This window comes from Ranitomeya imitator, chromosome 4 (genome assembly GCF_032444005.1).
Source record: "Ranitomeya imitator isolate aRanImi1 chromosome 4, aRanImi1.pri, whole genome shotgun sequence".
NCBI classification, from domain to species: domain Eukaryota; kingdom Metazoa; phylum Chordata; class Amphibia; order Anura; family Dendrobatidae; genus Ranitomeya; species Ranitomeya imitator.
Window position 1 is genome coordinate 46,849,539 of NC_091285.1, and position 13,846 is coordinate 46,863,384.

General features: G+C 45.3%; 1 protein-coding gene across 2 annotated transcripts in view; it reads right to left on the reverse strand.

Annotated features, from left to right (window-relative positions):
- The window catches only part of PCDH1 (protocadherin 1), a 236,433-nt gene extending 223,942 nt beyond the window's left edge, over positions 1-12,491 (reverse strand). For both annotated transcript variants that reach the window (XM_069763623.1, XM_069763619.1), the window contains exon 1: positions 12,354-12,491. The gene's annotated coding sequence lies outside the window, so the exon portion shown is untranslated. The remainder of the gene's footprint in view (positions 1-12,353) is intronic.
- Between the last annotated feature and the right edge of the window lie 1,355 nt (positions 12,492-13,846).

A 13,846-nucleotide genomic window follows, 5' to 3' on the forward strand; every position in this document is an offset into this window, starting at 1 on the left:
TACTGAGTTCCACCTGGATAAGGGGACTCTGGATGTGCCTTCTACCCAGCTGGACTCTGCCTGCCCTGTGGTCTGGTGCCCTGAACTTTGGATGTTGAAGCCTTCAGTAAAGGTAAAGAGACTGCAACCTTGTGTCCTTGTTATTCACTGTGCCTCACACTATCCACCATCTACCAACTACACACTGGGAAGCCCTGGGGACACACTTCACCTGTGGGAAGGTATACCATCTAGCTGCCATACCATCACCCCAGCGGACCCCTGAACAGCGTCGGTCACCCTGACCGAATACCACAGGTGGCGTCACGATCATTATCCCTTTTAAAGACCTTTTCCCCCTTATTCAATGGACCTCCCGAGGGCCACAGACCGGGTCAGCCACCGTGACATCCCCCTTGAGAACCGAATGGCCCGGTACCGAGTTCTCCTAGCCCTTGGGGGCACTCCAAAAACGTGGAAAAAAAAAAAAAAATCGCAAAATTTTTGCACAACTCAAAGTTTTGAGACTTTTCAAGACAATTTATGGCACAATTATGGCAAAATTGCTTTCATGAATGAGGGTCAAAGTATCCCCTGCAGTAAACTTCGGCGATCAGCTGTGATCCACTCAGACAACTGGTGGCAAGCATTTTGTTTCTATACAGCACACTGGGGAAATTAAAGGGTTGTCTACTAGGAGCCCATATCACCTCTTGCAGCAGCCACAACCTCACTAGAAGGGACAACTCATTCAGGCATTACACAATGTTTCTCCAAATCAACAGGTTGGCTGCGGAATGCCGGACAAGGAGAGGTCCTCCAAGCGAGAGGTGCTCTTTGTAATAACTTTTTAGTAATTTTAGGGAGATGCTTTTCTAATAAATCTTCCTGGATCTACCTACATATATGAAATAAACAGGATTGGGAAAACTCACGTACAAACGCAATTGCTCACACAGAGATTTTTGAGGAGTTCTTTTTGCAATTGACCCATTCCAAACTTCTCATCAAAAAATGGCCTTCCTTTCCATTTCTAATGGATGATGTTCATAAGAGGAATTTTTTTTATTTCCTAAACATGTTTAAAAAAAATAAAAATAATTTGGTGAAAAAAAGTGCCCGGTCACTTCGTTCAAGCGGCCCCTGATGGAACCTCCTCCAAAATAGGCACCGTCAAATCAAAAGCTTTCGGAAAACCCTTCGAGAAAAGGAAAAAACTCCCCAAAGGGTATGTGCACATGTCGAAAGCGCCCTATAAAATGAATATGTTCCTTCTTAGGTCACTTCTTTTAACCCCTCCAGGGTTTGGAAACCGTCAAGCAGTTAACAGAAGCTACAGGCATATTCGTGTTGATCAAAATGCGCCTGTAGCATGAATGACGGCAACATTTGGCGGCTGTGTAGGTGTCGAAAAGAAGCCATGCATTTCCTGAAGCTGTTTCCACTTGAAAAACTTTTCATTACGGAATGTCTTAAAAAAAAACACCGAAAATAGTTTCGGTCATTAGTGTATCTCTTCATCAAAGAGAGCGACACAGAGGCGTCATAAATGCGGCTTTCGGCCCTACCATATTTTTCAGCTTCTATACACCAGAAAACACATTGATGAATCTGTGTGTGGAATTTTCTACGATTCCATCCACCTCCGGGCACCATCAGAGGTCACCCCTGGTAGATAAGATAGCGCAGATGCCTCGACTCTCATGACAAATTTACTTCCCAAAATATTCTGCTGCTCTGGAACTTTGCCTGACTGTGCGAAGAACTTGAACAAGGAAGTTTTTTTTTTTTAGGTATCCTATCTATGCTGTGAACGTGTGAAAGTCGCTGATGGCTTCGACAGAGGAAACGTGACAGCGGGCCTACTGGAAGATGTTTTGCTGACCCAGACATAAGGTCATTAGAAGACACCGTACCGTATCCATACTATATGTGGTATAAGGTGACCAGACCTCATTTTTAAGCAGGGCACTCATGAAATTTTCATTCTGTAGACCTGCTTTGGCATCAATATAGTTCCATGGCATGAATTTTTAATAAGCATCCAGCCATGGGAAGTCTGGTCACCTTATACGTACATGTGCAAAATATATATGAAGGCTTCTAAAGTCCACCTGCCCGGAGAGAGTGAAAACTTCGGCTAAGCCTCTTGGTCATTTGACTGGCACCTCTTCGCCAATGTCTGCACCTCTTCGCCAATGCAGGACTTCGCCAATGTCTGCGTATAACACTCTATGCAGCCCTAGGATCTCCGATCTTGACCCAGATCACAACATGGAACAAGGGGCGATTGGCTGAAGGGGAAGGCTGTGATTACGCTTCCATTAGTGCAGCCAACATCCTCGCTGCCAACATTTAAATACATTATTCAAAGACAGTTTGCTGCAGGGATTCAAGCACAAAAGCACATTAGAGCCTTTTACAGCAACACTGAAGGACCGTCTTATCTCCGTTTTCTGTGCAATCTATTGTTCCCTGTTATCAGCCGCGGCATATGATGACTGCAATGCATTTCGATGGCAATAGCTAAGCACTTTAGACGTTGTGGAAATACAATTCCCAGCAGCTGGGAGCTGTCCGTGCTTTCTAGGAGTTGTACTTTTAACACATCTGATTCCGCTGTGTACGCGGGATCATCACTTTATGGAAATATTGGGCAAGTACAAGGCATCTGTAGGGCTCATCATCAGAGCTTCATTTTCACATATGAGAAAAAAACGACTCGGTTTCATCAGATTTTCATCAGAGTTTGGTTCGATTTTAATCCGTTTTTCTCTTTTGCCGAAAAAAAGAAAAATTTTCTCCACTTTCTCCTAACAAGTCGTTAAAATCGGCGTCCGCTATTTTTTCATGGACCCATAAACTTGCATTGCCGATATTGATCCGACACTCGAATGTGTCTCCGCGATTTTGCGCAGATCCCCAAATCTCACGGACACGTGAGCGGCACCTTTCGTTTTTAGGCTAGGTTCACATTGCGTTAATGGGTTAACGCTAACGGACTGCGTTGCACGGCGAAAATGTCGCAATTAACGCCGTGCAACGGGTCCGTTAGCGCACCCATTGACAGCAATGTGATTTGTGCCTGTAGCGCATCGCTATCGCATGCCATTTTCGGCACGCGCTAGCGATGTGCCGTTCCTTTGTGACGGACCTCGGACGCTGCTTGCAACGTCCGAGGTCCGTCCCTCGCTAGCGCAGATCGGGGACGGCGAACGCGGTCCCAAAATAAACATTGCGTTAGCGCAATCCGCTAGCGCTATGCGCTTAACGGATTGCCCTAACGCAATGTGAACCTAGCCTTATAGGTACGAGAGCTATCCGTAAAAAAAAATATAAAAACATTTATGTTTTTATAGAGTTTTGTATCGCCAAATAACATCGGCTGCCATTCTAGAGGCTATTGCAAATCTAATAGCTCTTTTCTGGTTTTATACAGACAAATACTAATCGTTCTAGATTGAAATATTATGCGCATTTCTTACATGCTGTTTTTTGCTTCCTTTTTCTGCTTGCTGTAAGTGAATGAAAACCATCCAAAAGCCTGAATGACACAATCCTGGTTTCAAGTAATCACAATTGAACCCAGTCTGAACATTTCTCTATACCAGGGGTGTCAAACTGCATTCCTCGAGGGCTGCAAACAGGTCATGTTTTCAGGATTTCCTTGTACTGCACAGGTGATAATTTAATCACCTACACAAATAATGAGTTGGTGATTAAATTATCACCTGTGCAGTACAAGAAAATCCTGAAAACATGACCTGTTTGCAGCCCTCGAGGAATGCAGTTTGACACCCCTGCTCTATACCAGGGGTGTCAAACTGCATTCCTCGAGGGCCGCAAACCATGCGTGTTTTCAAGATTTCCTTAGCTTTGCACAAGGTGCTGTAATCATTATGTGTGTAGGTGATTAAATTATCACCTGTGCAGTACAAGGAAATCCTGAAAACATGACCTGTTTGCAGCCCTCGAGGAATGCAGTTTGACACCCCTGCTCTATACAGTCTGTTACACGGTATCCGTATGGACCAAATGGAGCCAGGAGAGAGGTTTGTGCTGCTGGCGTAATAAAGGGTTATTTCCAAAATCCTAAATGTAGGGTGTAATTTGCTGATTGCTGGGATCTGCACCGATTCTGAGAACACGGCATCGAATCTAAGGAACCAGGTTCTGTATAGACCCATTTAGAATGAAGCAGACGTGTGCCGCGCTCGGCCTCCACTCCATTCATTGTCTATGGTACTGCCAGAAAAAAATGAGTGCCGTCTCTGAGGGCTTGTTCACATGATCGTATTTTCGGCCTGTGAAAAAAACAGACCGTACTCAGACCAATGTTATTCAATGGGATAGTGCAGATTGGAGAATTTATTTTCGCTACGTGTGAAACAAAATAGTAGCATGCACTAGTTTCTTCAGATGAGACTCTCCCGTTCAAGTCTATGGGTGGTGGAAAACAAGTCGGACACCATACTAAGACACAGTACTGCATCCGATTTTTATGGATACATTGCAATCCTGTAATATAGAAACTATGGATGACCCTGTAAATGATTAATAGCTGCTGTAAAAAAAACTTGTTTGTAAATGAAAAGTGAGAAAAACTTTTTTTCCCTTTCTTTATGAAATTTTGAACGATTTTTTTAATACGCTCGTGTGAACCTGCCATAACAGCGCTGCATGCAGATTCTGCAGCGGATCATACTACAGATTCACAGAGGATTTCCTCCTATACATTGAAAAATAAAAATCAACGACTTTTCCAAAGAGATAAAAATCCCGATTCGTTATTTCATTTGCGCTTTTTTTTTTCTGTCTTCGATTCTTGATGTACCTCTATTATGTCTTCTCTTGTTTATTTTTCAGTCCACCTTTTATAAAGGGTCATTTTATATACTCCTGATATTTTGGTGCAAATTTTGCAACATTTTTAGATTTTAGCAGAAAATGTTTTTTTTTTTACACTAAAAAGTCATAAATTAGGCTAAAGGCAAAAATAAAGAGCATGTTTTTGTTTTGAGCAAGATTAAATGAATCTGGGGGAAAAAAAAAACACTTAGCGAATACCTAATGACAAAAAAAAGAAGTATAATATATATATATATATATATATATATATATGTGTGTATATATATATATAGATATATATATATATATATGTATATATATATATATATATATATATATATATATATGTTCCGGAACCTTTTATTGTACCAGGATTCTGCTCTTTTTGTACCTCCCAAAGAATTATAGCTTTCAATTCTACATTAGGGCAACAAAGGAAAAATAAAATGAAATGTAAGGTTATTTTATTTTTCCATTCCTTACAGTATTGTATTTTTTAAATATTTTTATTTAGGGGATTTTCTACAAATCTGATCATATTGTACAATTTCATAGCCATTAACGTGAGCTTGCAGAAAAGCTGTGGTTAGGAAAGGTTCCTTCACACTTGTTACTGTCGGATGCCCTGGGTAGCCTCAGTCAATGTCTTCTCCCATTGCTGTTTTTGTAAAAGACGCCCCTCCCCCCTGTGAACCATTCAGCAGGGCACAGATCCCCTACACACTGACGGCGTGGGTGCAACTGTCCCCAGTATTTCAGTTCTGATACAATACCGTATAAATGAAATGCTCAATAAATATCAATTCTTGGAAGTCTAGATAAATTATACACTAAGTGTAGATGCTGTAGATCTGAGTCGTGTAGCAGTGCTCAGGTGGTCAGTCGGGTGCTGTAGTGCGGGTTGCTATAGGATTGCCGGTCAATCTACTGCATCACAGTGAGTTATCACAATGTGTGAACAATGCAGCTCTGCTACATCTACATGCATATGTCAATTCTTGGAAGTCCGAATGAAGTACATACTAAGGGTAGACGTAGTAGATCTGAGTTTGTCTGACATAGCAGAACTGAAGTGGATTGCCATTAGCTCTCCATCATGTGTGGTATCCATTTTTTTTCACGGATCCCACATGTACCCTTTATAACATGCCACTCTGCACATGACCGTGTTTTTACACGGACCATCTGTCCATTTAAAACACAAGGAGACATGTCCATTTTTTTTCCGCCAGCAACCTGATGGTAAAGACAGACACAATGATGGTAAAAACGGACACACTGGCGGTAAAGACTGACACAGTGATGGTAAAGACTGACACAGTGATGGTAAAGACAGACACAATGATGGTAAAAACGGACACACTGGAGGTAAAGACTGACACAGTGATGGTAAAGACTGACACGATGGTAAAAACGGACACACTGGCGGTAAAGACTGACACAGTGATGGTAAAGACTGACACAGTGATGGTAAAGACAGACACAATGATGGTAAAAACGGACACACTGGCGGTAAAGACTGACACAGTGATGGTAAAGACTGACACAGTGATGGTAAAGACAGACACAATGATGGTAAAAACGGACACACTGGAGGTAAAGACTGACACAGTGATGGTAAAGACTGACACAGTGATGGTAAAGACTGACACAGTGATGGTAAAAACGGACACACTGGCGGTAAAGACTGACACAGTGATGGTAAAGACTGACACAGTGATGGTAAAGACTGACACAGTGATGGTAAAGACTGACACAGTGATGGTAAAGACAGACACAATGATGGTAAAAACGGACACACTGGAGGTAAAGACTGGCACAGTGATGGTAAAGACGGACACAGTGATGGTAAAAACGGACACACTGGAGGTAAAGACTGACACAGTGATGGTAAAGACTGACACAGTGATGGTAAAGACAGACACAATGATGGTAAAAACGGACACACTGGAGGTAAAGACTGGCACAGTGATGGTAAAGACGGACACAGTGATGGTAAAAACGGACACACTGGAGGTAAAGACGGACACAGTGATGGTAAAGACTGACACACTGACGGTAAAGATGGGCACCCTGATGGTAAAGACGGACACAGTGATGGTAAAGACTGACACAGTGATGGTAAAGACTGACACACTGACAGTAAAGACGGACACACTGATGGTAAAGATGGGCACCCTGATGATAAAGACTGGCATACTGATGGTAAAGACTGGTACACTGATGATAAAGACTGACACAGTGATGGTAAAGACTGACACAGTGATGATAAAGATGGACACCCTGATGGTAAAGATGGGCACCCTGATGGTAAAGACTGGCACACTGATGATAAAGACTGGCACCCTGATGGTAAAGACGGACACCCTGATGGTAAAGATGGGCACCCTGATGATAAAGACTGGCACACTGATGGTAAAGACGGACACACTGATGGTAAAGACTGGCACACTGACAGTAAAGACGGACACACTGATGCTAAAGACTGTCACCCTGATGGTAAAGATGGGCACCCTGATGGTAAAGACTGGCATACTGATGATAAAGATGGACACCCTGATGGTAAAGATGGGCACCCTGATGGTAAAGTTGGGCACCCTGATGATAAAGACTGGCATACTGATGGTAAAGACTGGTACACTGATGGTAAAGACTGGCACACTGACAGTAAAGACGGACACAGTGATGGTAAAGATGGGCACCCTGATGATAAAGACTGGCATACTGATGATAAAGATGGACACCCTGATGGTAAAGATGGGGACCCTGATGATAAAGACTGGCATACTGATGGTAAAGACTGGTACACTGACAGTAAAGACGGACACACTGATGGTAAAGACTGTCACCCTGATGGTAAAGATGGGGACCCTGATGATAAAGACTGGTACACTGATGGTAATGACTGGCATACTGATGGTAAAGACGGACACAGTGATGGTAAAGACTGGCACTCTAATGGTAAAGACTGGCACACTGATGGTAAAGACGGACACAGTGATGGTAAAGACGGACACAGTGATGGTAAAGACTGGCACACTGATGGTAAAGACTGGCACACTGATGGTAAAGACGGACACAGTGATGGTAAAGACTGGCACACTGATGGTAAAGACTGGCACACTGATGGTAAAGACTGGCACACTGATGGTAAAGATGGGCACACTGATGGTAAAGACTGGCACACTGATGGTATGGACTGGCACACTGATGGTAAAGACTGGCACACTGATGGTAAAGACTGGCACTCTGATGGTAAAGACTGGCACACTGATGGTAAAGACTGGCACACTGATGGTATGGACTGGTACACTGATGGTAAAGACGGACACACTGATGGTAAAGACTGGCACACTGATGGTAAAGACTGGCACTCTGATGGTAAAGACTGGCACACTGATGGTAAAGACTGGCACACTGATGGTATGGACTGGTACACTGATGGTAAAGACGGACACACTGATGGTAAAGACTGGCACACTGATGGTAAAGACTGGCACACTGATGGTAATGACTGGCACACTGATGGTAAAGACGGACACACTGATGGTAAAGACTGGCACACTGATGGTAAAGACTGGCACACTGATGGTAAAGACTGGCACACTGATGGTATGGACTGGTACACTGATGGTAAAGACGGACACACTGATGGTAAAGACTGGCACACTGATGGTAAAGACTGGCACACTGATGGTAAAGACTGGCACACTGATGGTAAAGACTGGCACACTGATGGTATGGACTGGTACACTGATGGTAAAGACTGGCACACTGATGGTATGGACTGGCACACTGATGGTAAAGACTGGCACACTGATGGTATGGACTGGTACACTGATGGTAAAGACGGACACACTGATGGTAAAGACTGGCACACTGACGGTAAAGACTGGCACACTGATGGTAATGACTGGCACACTGATGGTAAAGACTGGCACACTGATGGTAAAGACTGGCACACTGATGGTAAAGACTGGCACACTGATGGTATGGACTGGTACACTGATGGTAAAGACGGACACACTGATGGTAAAGACTGGCACACTGATGGTAAAGACTGGCACACTGATGGTAAAGACTGGCACACTGATGGTAAAGACTGGCACACTGATGGTATGGACTGGTACACTGATGGTAAAGACGGACACACTGATGGTAAAGACTGGCACACTGATGGTAAAGACTGGCACACTGATGGTAAAGACTGGCACACTGATGGTAAAGACTGGCACACTGATGGTAAAGACTGGCACACTGATGGTATGGACTGGTACACTGATGGTAAAGACGGACACACTGATGGTAAAGACTGGCACACTGATGGTAAAGACTGGCACACTGATGGTAAAGACTGGCACACTGATGGTAAAGACTGGCACACTGATGGTAAAGACTGGCACACTGATGGTAAAGACTGGCACTCTGATGGTAAAGACTGGCACACTGATGGTATGGACTGGTACACTGATGGTAAAGACGGACACACTGATGGTAAAGACTGGCACACTGATGGTAAAGACTGGCACACTGATGGTAAAGACTGGCACACTGATGGTATGGACTGGTACACTGATGGTAAAGACTGGCACACTGATGGTATGGACTGGCACACTGATGGTAAAGACTGGCACACTGATGGTATGGACTGGTACACTGATGGTAAAGACGGACACACTGATGGTAAAGACTGGCACACTGATGGTATGGACTGGTACACTGATGGTAAAGACTGGCACACTGATGGTAAAGACTGGCACACTGACGGTAAAGACTGGCACACTGATGGTAAAGACTGGCACACTGATGGTAAAGACTGGCACACTGACGGTAAAGACTGGTACACTGATGGTAAAGACGGACACACTGATGGTAAAGACTGGCACACTGATGGTAATGACTGGCACACTGACGGTAAAGACTGGCACACTGATGGTAAAGACTGGCACACTGATGGTAATGACTGGCACACTGATGGTAAAGACTGGCACACTGATGGTAAAGACTGGCACACTGATGGTAAAGACTGGCACACTGATGGTAAAGACTGGCACACTGATGGTATGGACTGGCACACTGATGGTAAAGACTGGCACACTGATGGTATGGACTGGTACACTGATGGTAAAGACTGGCACACTGATGGTATGGACTGGCACACTGATGGTATGGACTGGTACACTGATGGTAAAGACTGGCACACTGATGGTAAAGACTGGCACACTGATGGTAATGACTGGCACACTGATGGTAAAGACTGGCACACTGATGGTAAAGACTGGCACACTGATGGTAAAGACTGGCACACTGATGGTAAAGACTGGCACACTGATGGTATGGACTGGTACACTGATGGTAAAGACTGGCACACTGATGGTATGGACTGGCACACTGATGGTATGGACTGGTACACTGATGGTAAAGACTGGCACACTGATGGTAAAGACTGGCACACTGACGGTAAAGACTGGCACACTGATGGTAATGACTGGCACACTGATGGTAAAGACTGGCACACTGATGGTAAAGACTGGCACACTGATGGTAAAGACTGGCACACTGATGATAAAGACTGGCACCCTGATGGTAAAGACTGGCACACTGATGGTAAAGACTGGCACACTGATGGTAAAGACTGGCACACTGATGGTAAAGACTGGCACACTGATGGTAAAGACTGGCACACTGATGGTAAAGACTGGCACACTGACGGTAAAGACTGGCACACTGACGGTAATGACTGGCACACTGATGGTAAAGACTGGCACACTGACGGTAAAGACTGGCACACTGACGGTAATGACTGGCACACTGATGGTAAAGACTGGCACACTGATGGTAAAGACTGGCACACTGATGGTAAAGACTGGCACACTGATGGTAAAGACTGGCACACTGATGATAAAGACTGGCACCCTGATGGTAAAGACTGGCACACTGATGGTAAAGACTGGCACACTGATGGTAAAGACTGGCACAATGATGGTATGGACTGGTACACTGATGGTAAAGACTGGCACACTGATGGTATGGACTGGCACACTGATGGTATGGACTGGTACACTGATGGTAAAGACTGGCACACTGATGGTAAAGACTGGCACACTGATGGTAATGACTGGCACACTGATGGTAAAGACTGGCACACTGATGGTAAAGACTGGCACACTGATGGTAAAGACTGGCACACTGATGGTAAAGACTGGCACACTGATGGTATGGACTGGTACACTGATGGTAAAGACTGGCACACTGATGGTATGGACTGGCACACTGATGGTATGGACTGGTACACTGATGGTAAAGACTGGCACACTGATGGTAAAGACTGGCACACTGACGGTAAAGACTGGCACACTGATGGTAATGACTGGCACACTGATGGTAAAGACTGGCACACTGATGGTAAAGACTGGCACACTGATGGTAAAGACTGGCACACTGATGATAAAGACTGGCACCCTGATGGTAAAGACTGGCACACTGATGGTAAAGACTGGCACACTGATGGTAAAGACTGGCACACTGATGGTAAAGACTGGCACACTGATGGTAAAGACTGGCACACTGATGGTAAAGACTGGCACACTGACGGTAAAGACTGGCACACTGACGGTAATGACTGGCACACTGACGGTAAAGACTGGCACACTGACGGTAAAGACTGGCACACTGACGGTAATGACTGGCACACTGACGGTAAAGACTGGCACACTGATGGTAAAGACTGGCACACTGATGGTAAAGACTGGCACACTGATGGTAAAGACTGGCACACTGATGATAAAGACTGGCACCCTGATGGTAAAGACTGGCACACTGATGGTAAAGACTGGCACACTGATGGTAAAGACTGGCACACTGATGGTAAAGACTGGCACACTGACGGTAAAGACTGGCACACTGACGGTAATGACTGGCACACTGACGGTAAAGACTGGCACACTGACGGTAAAGACTGGCACACTGACGGTAAAGACTGGCACACTGACGGTAAAGACTGGCACACTGATGGTAAAGACTGGCACACTGATGGTAAAGACTGGCACACTGATGGTAAAGACTGGCACACTGATGATAAAGACTGGCACCCTGATGGTAAAGACTGGCACACTGATGGTAAAGACTGGCACCCTGATGGTAATGACTGGCACACTGATGGTAAAGACTGGCACACTGATGGTAAAGACTGGCACACTGATGGTAAAGACTGGCACACTGATGGTAAAGACTGGCACCCTGATGGTAAAGACTGGCACACTGATGGTAAAGACTGGCACCCTGATGGTAAGCACTATTGGCCCCAGTGCCATCTACTCATATACGTGTTTAAACCCGGTGTGTGTAGAGGCCAGGTGAATGACTGCACAGTGACATCACACACAGACAGCACAGTCCCAGCTCTGCTATATCTGCATGTCTATAGCTCAGGACCAGAAGAGCCTGCACAGATCATCTGCGCTCTTGGAGATACATACAGCTAAATGTTTTCTTATCATAAAAACTGAAAAAAGAGACGTACTCACAGCAGCCGAGGGGTTAAATCAGCGTTCTACTTTTAATCCGTATTGTTTCGGAGGCGGCAGTGAAGTTGCGGGATTTCGGATTCCGCCGTCATAGGAAGGCAAAGCCTCAGCCTGTGTGATCGCAGCAGGCTCAGAGCTTGTGCACTGCCGCGGGCCGCCGACAGAGGGCGCTGCTGCCTGCATTTCCCTGGCACCAGGCTTCCTGCCAATAGCAGCTGCATCATTCAGTGCCCGAGCAGGGGACACCGAGAGCTGGTCAGATGCCCCCCGCCAAGCTGGCCACAACATAAGCACTCAGTGGCAATGCCCCGGGCATATGATAGCTGTGGGCTGACTACGATACAAGGAGGCCGGGTGCTGCAGGCTGAGGACTGATTCCCCCAAAAGGTGATGATTTGTGAACCGTCCGCTGTGCCATCTACTATATAATTGTCTAAGGGTCACTTCCCTCTGTCTGTCCTTCTGTCTGTCTGTCACGGATATTCATTGGTCGCGGCCTCTGTCATGGAAATCCAAGTCACTGATTGGTCACGGGCCACGGCAAAACAGCCACGACCAATCAGCGACAGGCACAGTACGGAAGAAAATGGCCGCTCCTTACTCCCTGCAGTCAGTGCCCGCTCCATACTCCCCTCCAGTCACCGCTAACACAGGGTTAATGCCGGCGGTAACGGACCGCGTTATGCCGCGGGTATTGCACTCCGTTACCGCTGCTATTAACCCTGTGTGTTCCGAACTTTTTACTATTGATGCTGCCTATGTGGCATCAATAGTAAAAAAAATGTAATGTTAAAAATAATAAAAAACAAAAACCCGCTATACTCATCCTCCGTAGTCCGCCGAGCCGCTCGCGCCTGCCTCCATCTTCCGTTCCCAGCGATGCATTGCAAAATTACCCAGAAGACTTAGCAGTCTCGCGAGACCGCTAAGTCTTCTGGGTAATTGCGCAATGCATCCTGGGAACGGAAGATGGCGGCAGCCGCACGCCCATTGCCACAGCGCCGTTGGATCCCAGGGGTGAGTATGTAACTATTTTTTATTTTAATTTTTTTTTTTAACAGGGATATGTGCCCACACTGCTAAATACTGTGTGGGCTACATGGCTGCTATATACTACGTGGGCAGTACTATATACTACATGGCTGCTATATACTACGTGGGCAGTACTATATACTACATGGCTGCTATATACTACGTGGGCAGTACTATATACTACATGGCTGCTATATACTACGTGGGCAGTACTATATACTACATGGCTGCTATATACTACGTGGACAGTACTATATACTACATGGCTGCTATATACTACGTGGGCAGTACTATATACTACATGGCTGCTATATACTACGTGGACAGTACTATATACTACATGGCTGCTATATACTACGTGGACAGTACTATATACTACATGGCTGCTATATACTACGTGGACAGTACTATATACTACATGGCTGCTATATTCTACGTGAGCAGTACTATATACTACATGG